This window comes from Piliocolobus tephrosceles, chromosome 21 (genome assembly GCF_002776525.5).
Source record: "Piliocolobus tephrosceles isolate RC106 chromosome 21, ASM277652v3, whole genome shotgun sequence".
Lineage (NCBI taxonomy): Eukaryota > Metazoa > Chordata > Mammalia > Primates > Cercopithecidae > Piliocolobus > Piliocolobus tephrosceles.
Window position 1 is genome coordinate 8,605,939 of NC_045454.1, and position 11,136 is coordinate 8,617,074.

Below are 11,136 nucleotides of genomic sequence, written 5' to 3' on the forward strand. Positions count from 1 at the left end.
GGGTTTCACTGTGTTAGCCAGGATGGTCTCGATCTCCTGACCTCGTGATCCACCCATCTCGGCCTCCCAAAGTGCTGGGATTACAGGCTTGAGCCACCGCGCCCGGCCCGAAAGGCACTTCTTACATGACGGCAGCAAGAGAAAAAATGAGGAAGAAGCAAAAGCAGAAACCCCTGATAAACCATCCGATCTCGTGAGACTTATTCACTATCATGAGATTAGGATGGAAAAGACCAGCCCCCATGATTTGATTACCTCCCCCTGGGTCCCTCCCATAACACATGGGAATTCTGGGAGATATAATTGAAGTTGATGTTTAAATGGGGACACAGCCAAACCATATCATTCTGCCCCTGGCCCCTCCAAATCTCATGTCCTCACATTTCAAAAGCAATCATGCCTTCCCAACAGACCCCCAAAGTCTCAACTCATTTCAGCATTAACCCAAAAGTCCAAAGTCTCATCTGAGACAGGGCAAGTCCCTTCCACCTATGAGCCTGTAAAATCAAAAACAAGCTAGTTACTTCCTAGATACAACGGGGGTACTGGTATTGGGTAAATACAGCCATTCCAAATAGGAGAAATTGGCCAAAGCAAAGGGGTTACAGGGCCGATGCAAGTCCAAAATCTAGAAGGGGAGTCAAATTTTTTTTTTGAGATGGAGTCTCGCTCCGTCGCCCAGGCTGGAGTGCAGTGGCCGGATCCCGGGTTTACGCCATTCAGGGGAGTCAAATTTTAAAACTCTGTAATCTCCTCTGACTCCAGATCTCACATCCAGGTCATGCTGATGCAAAAGGTGGGTTCCTATGGTCTTAGCTCCACCTCTGTGGCTTTGCAGGGTACAGCCCCCCTTCCAGCTGCTTTCACAGGCTGGTGTTGAGTGTGGCTTTTCCAGGCTCATGGTGCAAGCTGTCAGTGGATCTACCATTCTGGGGTCTGAAGGACAGCGCACCTCTTCTCACAGCTCCACTAGGCAGTGCCCCAGTAGGGGCTCTGACTCCACATTTCCCTACTGCATTTCCCTCCCTAGCAGAGGTTCTCCATGAGGGCTCTGCCCCTACAGAAAACTTTTTCCTGGGCATCCAGGCATTTACATACATCTTCTGAAATCTAGGCAGAGGTTCCCAAACTTCACTTCTTGACTTCTGTGCACCCGCAGGCTCAATACCATGTGGAAGTTGCCAAGGCTTGAGGCTTCTATTATCTGAAGCCACAGCCTGAGCTGTACATTGGCCCCTTTCAGCCATGGCTGGAGTGGCTGGAACACAGGGCACCAAGTCCCTAGGCTGCACACAGCACAGGGACCCTGGGCTTGGCCCACAAAACCACTTTTTCCTCCTGGGCCTCTGGGCCTGTGATGGGAGGAGCTGCCATGAATGTCTCTGATGTGGCCTGGAGACATTTTCCCCATGGTCTTAGGGATTGACATTAGGCTCCTTGCTACTCATGCAAATTTCTGCAGCTGGCTTGAATTTCTCCCAAAAATGGGTTTTTCTTTTCTACTGCATCATCAAGCTGCAAATTTTCTGAACTTTTATGCTGTTTCCCTTTTAAAACTAAATGCTTTTAACAGCACCCAAGTCACCTTCTGAATACTTTGCTGCTTAGAAATTTCTTCTGCCAGATACCCTAAATCATCTCTCTCAAGTTCAAAGTTCCACAAATCTCTAGGGCAGGGGCAAGATGCCACTAGTCTCTTTGCTAAATCATAACAAAGAGTCATTTTTGCTCCAGTACCCAACAAGTCCCTCATCTCCATCTGAGACCACCTCAGCCTGGACCTTATTTTTCATATCAGCATTTTTGTCAAAACCATTCAATAGGTCTTTAGGAGGTTCCAAACTTTCCCACATTTTCCTTTCTTCTTCTGAACCCTCCAAACTGTTCCAATGTCTGCCTGTTACCGAGTTCCAAAGTTGCTTCCACATTTTCGGGGAATCTTTTCAGCAATGCCCGACTCTACTGGTAGCAGTTTACTGTACTAGTTTGTTTTCATGCTGCTGATAAAGACATACCTGAAACTGGGAACAAAAAGGTTTAATTGGATTTACAGTTCCACATGGCTGGAGAGGTCCTAGAATCATGGCAGGAGGTGAAAGGCACTTCTTACATGGTGGTGGCAAGAGAGAAAATGAAGCAAAAGTGGAAACTCATGATAAACCCATCAGATCTCATGAGATTTATTCACTATCATGAGAATAGCATGGAAAACACCAGTCCCCATGATTCAATTACCTCCCCCTGGGTTCCTCCCACAACACATGGGAATTCTGGGAGATACAACTGAAGTTGAGATTTAAATGGGGACACAGGCAAACCATATCACAGTCTTTCTAAAGCCAAATGTCCAGCCCTGAGTTCCTGCCCTCCGCTTGCTCTGGCAAACTCAGATGCTAGATCACTAGGCTTGCCTTATCCAGGGGCTGGCCTTTAGCCAAGGGAAACCTGGGAAATGGTGACTTCAACAAAGATGGGAAAGATACTAATGCGCTTACTACTGATACATGATAATCCTATTATAGGTCTAAAGTTATTTCTAAAAAGCTGCACTCAAGGTTTTAACGTTGTGTTGTGGACTGAGTACATCTGTAAATCAGTGCCACAACCAGTTACTAACAAGCTGTTTTGCTGGGCCCACCAAGGGTCCCATTGCTGCTCAGTACCGGTCACCACTGGTTTTTATCCCAGGGTCAAATCAACTGAACTTGCCCAGCGGATGATCACTGAGTGAGTCTCTAAGAACTTGTAGGAGGGTAGCGCCATGAGGGTGCTGAAGTACTCCCCACAAAGAGACTGGGGCCTGTCAGTTACTTGCTGGGGGCTGTGGGCAGAGGTGACTGGGATTCCCAAAGATCCAGGAAATGGGTTTCCCGTAAATGCTCAGCGATCTCAGGCTTTTAGATTGCTTAGAGCCCACGGGTAAGTTTCAGTGATAAAGGAAAAGAAGACATCCCCAACCACTGGCAGGCAGGACTCAAGAGGTGGGTCTGCAGAAAGGAGAGAGCAGAGGCACCCGGAGTTTCCAGACCTCTCAAGTCTGGCTCTTCAGCTTGAAGACAGGAGGGCTGGAGGGGGCGCGCCGCTCCGTGTCATCACCCATTGGCTCCCGTGCTCTATTAGCCCAGCCCCTCCATCCCCCAGTCCAAATGCTTTATCTGCTTGAAGACTCATGCTATTGAATCGGGTCATGTGGGGATGGGAGAAGGCGGTGGGCTCCTCCTTCTCATCAAATAGTCTGGATCTTCAACCTCCTCCCTTTTGGGAACCCAGGCACTCATCCTCCTTTCTGCCTCAAGGCCCCTCCCACCCACCTCCCCACCATCCTGGTCCAGTTTTGGAGGTGGAACTTGGGAGAGGTGGATTGAAAATTAGGGGCCTACAATCTCAAAAAAAAAAAAAAAAGAAAGAAAAAATATTTTATTTCCTTCTTAGTATCTGTTTGTTTGTTTCTCTCTCTCTCTTTCTTTCTTTCTTTCTTTCTTTTTTTTTTTTTGTGACAGAGCCTTGCCCTGTTGCCCAGGCTGGAGTACGGTGGCTCAGTCTTGGCTCACTGCAAACTCCGCCTCCCAGGTTCAAGCAATTATCCTGCCTCGGCCTTCTGAGTAGCTGGGATTACAGGGATGCACCACCATGCCCAGCTAATTTTTGTACTTTTAGTAGAGACGGGGTTTCACCATGTTGCCCAGGCTGGTCTTGAACTCCTGACCTCATGATCCGCCCATCTTGGCCTCCCAACGTGTTAGGATTACAGGCGTGAGTCACTGCACCTCGCCTTTTTTTTTTTTTTTTTTTTTTTAGACAGCCTCTCTCTGTTGCCCAAGCTGGAGTGCAGTGGCACGATCTCAGTTCACTGCAACCTCCACCTCCCAGGTTCAAGCGATTCTTACGTCTCAGCCTCCCAAGTAGCTGGGATTACAGGCACAACACCACTGTGCCCAGCTAATTTTTGTATTTCTAGTAGAGGTGGGGTTTTGCCATGTTGGCCAGGCTGGTCTCGAACTCGTGGCCTCAAGGGATCCGCCCGCCTCAGCCTTCCAAAATGCGTGAGTCACTGCACCTGGCCTAATTCTGCTTTCTAATTTGCCTCCCTGACATGTGGGACGCTTCAACAGGGATGGCACCAGGTTCAAGAGGCTGAAGAAGAGACCCAGGGCTAGCAAACGAGACACAGGATTTATTTGAGGGAACTTACAGGGTGATCCGGTGGTGGTGAGCTGGACAGGAGAACCACAACCACCTGCAAAACGCATGCAGTTTATATAACACTTTCACTTAGCACCCTCCCCCAGCAACCTCCATGCAGCAGCCCTCATCCTCAGGGTGTGCTTAAGTTATTGCTGCCAGGCGTGTCTACCATATACACTCCACTCCAGCATACCCAACTTGTTGTGTTTTTTTTTTGTTTTTGTTTTTTGTTTTTTTTGAGATGGAGTCTCACTCTGTCGCCAAGGCTAGAGTGCAGTGGTGTGATCTCGGCTCACTGCAACCTCTGCCTCCCGGGTTCAACTGATTCTCATGCCTCAGCCTTCCGAGCAGCTAGGATGACAGGCCCTCGCCACCTCACCCGGCTAATTTTTGTATTTTTAGTAGAGATGGGGTTTCACCATGTTGGCCAGGCTGGTCTTGAACTCCTGACCTCAAGTGATCCACCTGCCTTGGCCTCCCAAAGTGCTGGGTTTACAGGCATGAGCCACTGCGACCCGGCCACTCTAGCATACCTTTGAATGGCCCTCACATTCTTGTGCCATTCTTCCACCATTTCCCTGGGGCCAGGTATGCAGAGGAGCATTGCAGCCTGAACCACAGCAGCAATACAAACTACAACAGAAAAGAGTAATGAATATAAAAGTGGCTTCAGGTACTCAGGTTCGCTGCTGGGATGCACCATGGCGGCCCGCAGTGGAGGAGAGGGGCAGCTCTCTGCAGATCCAACAGTCTCTTTTGTTCTGGGGAGAGACCACCATCTGTGCCCAGCTGGTAAGAGGTTTGCTGCATACCATCTATGGGTGAAAAGTGAGATGTTTAGTGAGTACAAGAAGGAGCAAGTCATGGTCATTTTTTTCTTTTTGAGACAGAGTTTCACTCTTGTTGCCCAGGCTGGAGTGCAGTAGCTGGCTCTCGACTCACTGCAACCTCAGACTCTCGGATTCAAGCGATTCTCCTGCCTCAGCCTCCCGAGTAGCTGGGATTATAGGCGCCCGCCATCATGCCCGGCTAATTTTTTGTATTTTTAGTAGAGGCAGCGTTTTGCCATATTGGCCAGGCTGCTTTCGAACTGCTGACCTCAGGTGATCCACCCGCCTCGGCCTTCCAAAGTGCTGGGATTACAGGCACATACCACTGCACCCAGCCTCATGGTCATTTTACAAGAAACAGGAAGTCGTGTCCTTCTCAGAGAGCACCGCCCCAGCAGTGGCCTGGTGCTTGGTTTGCAATACCAAATACGTTGGCCCCATCTCTACAAAGTGTCATGTGAGGCTGCAGTAAGACAATAGGGATATTATGCAGTGTGGGCATCCAGATACTAGACTGTTACATGCATCCCCCAGGTGTGGGGAAGAATGTTCTTCCATATCAGCCCCCCAAAGGGGGCTGCCTGCTACCATCCAGTCCTGTGTTTCTCCTTGTAGTAGGTGCATGGTAGGCCTTAAAGGCCCCTTAAAGACGGTGCCCAGATGTCAGTGCACAGGACTATTGGGTCCGGCTCCTAGAAGAAACCATCCAGGCAGCTTGCAGCCCAGCCCATTGGTTACTATGTCCTTTGCCTGTATCGAGCCAGACACTCTCAGTGGACAGCTGGATACAGGTGCAAGGATTGCCTTGTGACAAGCCATCTGTGTACCAGGCCTGATAAGGAATTGGGCCCTGTCCCTCTTATATAAAGGAGGGAATCTGTGGAGGTTCAGTGCCTCTGTCAAAGACTGTCCTTCAGCTGTCACATAGGTGACAGGGCCAAGCAGTAAACAGAGCCCTGTGCTAGTTTGTGTACTTCTGTTGCAGGCATGCATGCCATTTAGCCACAGTCTGTTTCTGGGCATTCCCAGATTTTGGTTTCTGGGAAACCAAAATTCGTGCCTCAGCCTCCTGAGTAGCTGGGATTATAGGCACGTGCCACCACATCTGGCTAATTTTTGTATTTTTAGTAGAGATGGGGTTTCACCATATTGGCCAGGCTTGTCTTGAACTCCTGACCTCAAGTGATCCGCCTGCCTTGGCCTCCCAAAGTGCTACTCGGGAGGCTGCGACTAGGATAAAAGCCTTTATGCTAGTCTAAAGGTGTCCTACTTTAGACTAGGATAAAGGCTAAGGCCCCAGGATCCCGATACGAGCGATGGTGGCTGGGTGTCTGGAGACTGCCGGCCACATATAGAGGTAGCTAACTACATATTGGTCACCTAAGAATGCATAGTCTGGCTGGGCACAGTGGCTCACGTCTGTAATCACAGCACTTAGGGAGGCCGGTGGGAGGAGGTAGGTGGATCACCTGAAGTCAGGAGTTCGAGACCAGCCTGGCAAACATGGCAAAACCCTGTCTCTACTAAAAATACAAACATTAGCTGGGCATGGTGGCAGGCACCTGTAATCCCGGCTAACCTACTATGGGGTACTGGGTATGTACTAGCATGGGATCCCCTTTGGAACATCTTCCACTTGCTGTAAGGCATAACACATAGTGCAGAATTGTAGCTCCATGACACTATAATCTAACTTCAGTCCCCTTCCATAGCTGGAACCAGAATCCTAAAGGCACAAGTTTGTGTCCTTGCCTTTGCCACCGGTCCCAGTTGGCCCCCTTCTTGACTAAGTGCTACAGTGGCCTAAGGAGTTGAGCCAAATGGGAAATAAAAGGACACCACGGCCTTAGAAGAAGAACTAAGGTTTGCAGCCACTTTGGTGGTGTAGGATGTGGGTAGGCCTGCACAGTATCTAGAATGGCAAATTGAACACTGTTAGTCTTAGCCAACCAGATGACACCAAGTATTTGACTGATAAGCCTGGACCCCGCCTTTGTCTGCATTGAGGGCCCATCCTGTTAACCAAGTGAGACAGGAAGGTGAGGGCTATAGAGACTCGGAAGTTAGCTGGAAAAAGATTCAGAAGTCAGCATGAAATCATCAATGTGATGGAAAACATGTGCCCTCTCCAGGGTAGTCCATCTACTGAGGTCTGTGGCCACTAGGCGTTGACAGATAGTAGTGAGGCTATGGAAATATTCCCAAGGCAAGAGAGTAAAGGTATAATTGTTCTCCTTCCCAGGTGATGGGGTTGGGCTTTTTTTTTTTTGAGGTGGAGCCTCCTTCTGTTGCCCAGGCTGGAGTGCAATGGCGCAGTCTCCGCTCACTGCAACCTCCACCTCCCAGGTTCACACCATTCTCCTGCCTCAGCCTCCGGAGTAGCTGGGATTACAGGCGCCGGCCACCACACCTGGCTAGTGTTTGGCTTTGTGTCCCCACCCAAATCTCATCTTGAGTTGTAATCTCTGTAATCCCCACGTGTCAGAGAGACCAGGTGGAGGTAATTGAATCATCGGCGCGGCTTCCCCCATGCTGTTCTCCTGGTAGTGAGTGAGATCTCGCGAGATCTGATGGTTTTATAAGGGGCTCTTCCTCCTTCGCTCAGCCTCGTGAAGAAGGTGCCTTTCTTCCCCTTTGCCTTCTGCCGTGATCGTAAGCTTCCTGAGGCCTCCCCAGCTCTGCTGAACTGTAAGTCAATTAAACCACTTTCCTTTATAAATCACCCAGTTTTGGGCAGTTCTTTTTAGCAGCGTGAAAACGGACTAATAATATACCAGGTGAATGCAATGAGAAAACGAGGTGCGTCCAGTCCCTCTCCTATCCTCATCAGAAAGGAGGCAATATGAGAACAGCTGCATACATTGGGGGGGCACTTTATTGAACTCCCAGTGATCTGTCATTCTCCGTGTCCCATCAGGCATCCACATGGGCCATGCAGGGCTATTGTATGGGCTGTTCACTGGTCTTACAGCGTCTACCCAGACTTCTTTCCTTTTCAGTCCCTACAATCCCATCATGACCTCCTGGCAGGTGTTGTCGTTTCAATGCTGCTATTCACAGAGGGGCTGGCAGCTGTGCTGGTGTCCATTTCACATTCCCCTTGATCACACGCTTCACCAGCCTAACTCAGTCGGAATTCAGAGGGTCAAGCCTGATGAGACAGCCATTCCCAAGATGTACTCTGGAACAGGAGCTCTGTATACTAAATAGGGTTTCGGCGGCAGTCTCCTAACTTGTAGGAGACTGTCTGACTAGCTCAACCTGTCTGACTTTCACAACCCTCCAGCCCCCCAACCATCTATTGTTATAGGCCACTGGAACCACAGATGTCACCACATAGGAGAGTGCATTCAGCTACAGTATCCGCTGGGGACAGCCTGTGCATTCTCGTTGTTTTGTTTTGTTTTGTTTTTGAGACGGAGTCTCAATCTGTCACCCAGGCTGGAGAACAGTGGCATGATCTCGGCTCACTGCAACCTCCTTCTCCGGGGTTCAAGTGATTCTCCTGCCTCAGCCTCCAGAGTCGCTGGGATTACAGGCGCCCAGCTAATTTTTGGTGTTTTTAGTAGAGACGGGGGGGGGTTTTCACCATGTTGGTCAGGCTGGTCTCGAACTCCTCACCTTGTGATCCGCCGGCCGCAGCCTCCCAAAGTGCTGGGATTACAGGCGTGAGCCACCGCGTCTGGATGCATTGTTTTTTGCCTTTTTTTTTTTTTTTTTTTGAGACAGAGTCTCACTCTGTGGCCCAGGCTGGAGTGCAGTGGCATGATCTTGGCTCACTGCAACCTCTGCCTCCCAGGTTCAAGTGATTCTCCTGCCTCAGCCTCCTGAGTAGGTGGGATTACAGGTGCACACCACCACGCCCAGCTAATTTTTGTATTTTTAGTAGAGATGAGGTTTCACCATGTTGGCCAGGCTGACCTCAAACTCCTGACCTCAGGTGATCCACCGACCTCAGCCTCCCAAAGTGCTGGCATTACAGATGTGAGCCCCTGCGCCCAGCCAGCCTGTGCATTCTTAGGTGACCAATATATAGTTAGCTGGCTCTAGATGTGGTCGCCAGTCTTCAGACACCCAGCTGCCATTGCTCTTAGCAATGGGGCCTTAGCCTTTATCCTGGTCTAAAGGGGTTGGTGCCTGTATCCCTCTGTGGCAGGGGCAGTAGGCTGAGCCTGAGGCTCCTTCATGAAGCGCTGTTTTGGCTTGAGCTTCTGCCACAGTCTGACCAGAACAGCATTAGGCTGTTTATTTTCACAGTAGGCATCCCTGCCACTACCTGGTCACATCACATTTGCTGGGGGTCCCCTGACAGCCACCTGGCTGTTTTTCCTTTGGCTTCCTTGTTTTTATCCCAGCAGCGTGCACCCCTCACCTATGCAGTTTCTGTTCTCCTAAGTGGTGGCCTTTTGGGCCGCCTGAGACACTGGCTGTCCTATGAAGGGACTCAAGATAGACACTAGCGTGCCACACCATTGGTTGTGTGCCTCCTGTAAGATGGCATTTCTCATGCTGGCAGTGAAAAGTTCACTGTCAGGGCCTCAGTAATGCTCAGCATAGATAGCAAGCACCACCCCTAATTCCCGGAGGATGTCCCTCAATTCCTCCATAATCTGTCATCACAAAGGAGTTGTGGGCACATTCCTTTCTTTCTTTCTTTTTTCTTTTGAGATGGAGTCTTGCCCTGTCACCCAGGCTGGAGTGCAATGGCTCCATCTCAGCTCACTGCAACCTCCGCCTCCCGGGTTCAAACGATTCTTCTGTCTCAGCTTCCTGAGTAGCTGGGATTACAGGCACCCGCCACCACACCTGACTAATTTTTGTATTTTTAGTAGAGATGGGGTTTCACCATATTGGCCAGGCTGGTCTCGAACTCCTGACCTCATGATCCGCCTGCCTCGGCCTCCCAAAGTGCTGGGATTACAGGTGTGAGCCGCTGTGCCCGGCTGCCCCCCTAGTGATTTTTATGTGGTGAATCTGGATTTGAGATCATTAATTTGCATTTATCACATTCCCAGGTGATGCTTATGATTCGTGGGCCACACTTTGAGCAGCCTGGTGTAATTGACATTAGAACCATCTGCTTTTTAAAGGTTAAATCAAACTATCTCTGAACCCATCTGGTCCCAGAGCCCATTTCTGCGGTAATCTCTACTCATCTGTCCAACCCTTTCCATTAATTCTCCCCACAATTCTTGGATTATTTTTAGTAATTTACATTTGCTAGACACTTTGAGTTTCCTCTGAGCTTTCAGATTTGTTGACCTAGAATTTCATATAGGTTTTGTCCTTAAAATTCTAAATTTGATGGCTATATCTCTTTTCTCCTTTTTTATGTTTTGTTATTTTTATTTATCTTTTTCTCAATCAGATTCACAAGTGGCATTTGGATTTACTTAGCATTTTTACTTTATTTTCTATCTCATTAATGTCAACTTTTTAATTACAATTTCTCTCTAGTTTGTTTTGTCTTTATTCTTCTGATTTCTCAAACTCCTGACCTCAAGTGATCCACCCACCTCAGCCTCCCAAAGTGCTAGGATTACAGGTGTGAGCCACTGCACCCAGCCTGTTCTTCTGATTTCTTAAGGGGAGTATTAAATTCCTTTATTCATCATCTTTAGTCTTCAGTAAAGTGTAATTTTTGCAGTATGTCAAAGGTTTTGATATGAAATAGTCTCCCTTTTATGCTACCTAGAAGCTTTGTAATTTTCTACTTAGCTTCTTTTTAATCCAAGGATTATCTGGAAGTGTGTGTGTGTATGTATGTGTATATGTGTGTGTGTATCTACATGTATAGATATATGTATATGAGATGGGGGTCTTGCTGTGTTGCCTAGGCTGGTCTTGAATGCCTGAGCTCAAATAACCCTCTCACTACAGAAGCATATTTCTTAATTTCCAAGTCATGAAGGTTATTTTCTCTTTTAAAATTGTCCATTTCTTTTTTATGATTTTTACACATACTGTTTATTTTAATGAAGCTGGTACAGACAATGTCCATTTAAAACCCATATCCTGGGCCAAAAAGTACAAATAGAGCAGTGCTCTGTCACATTCATTTCTGCATGTGTCGCTTTATTGCTAATGAAAATTAGAACTTTTCTGGGATCTTGTGACAAGA

At 48.4% G+C, this 11,136-nt stretch overlaps 2 protein-coding genes and 1 pseudogene across 3 annotated transcripts in view; 1 reads left to right on the plus strand and 2 right to left on the minus strand.

Annotated features, from left to right (window-relative positions):
• The window catches only part of PRRG2 (proline rich and Gla domain 2), a 238,234-nt gene that overhangs the window by 122,863 nt on the left and 104,235 nt on the right, over positions 1-11,136 (minus strand). The window lies entirely within an intron of this gene.
• Positions 1-11,136, plus strand: part of NOSIP (nitric oxide synthase interacting protein) — a 223,046-nt gene that overhangs the window by 107,109 nt on the left and 104,801 nt on the right. The gene's annotated exons all lie outside the window — the stretch shown is intronic.
• The window catches only part of LOC111519956, a 9,736-nt pseudogene continuing 1,574 nt past the window's right edge, over positions 2,975-11,136 (minus strand).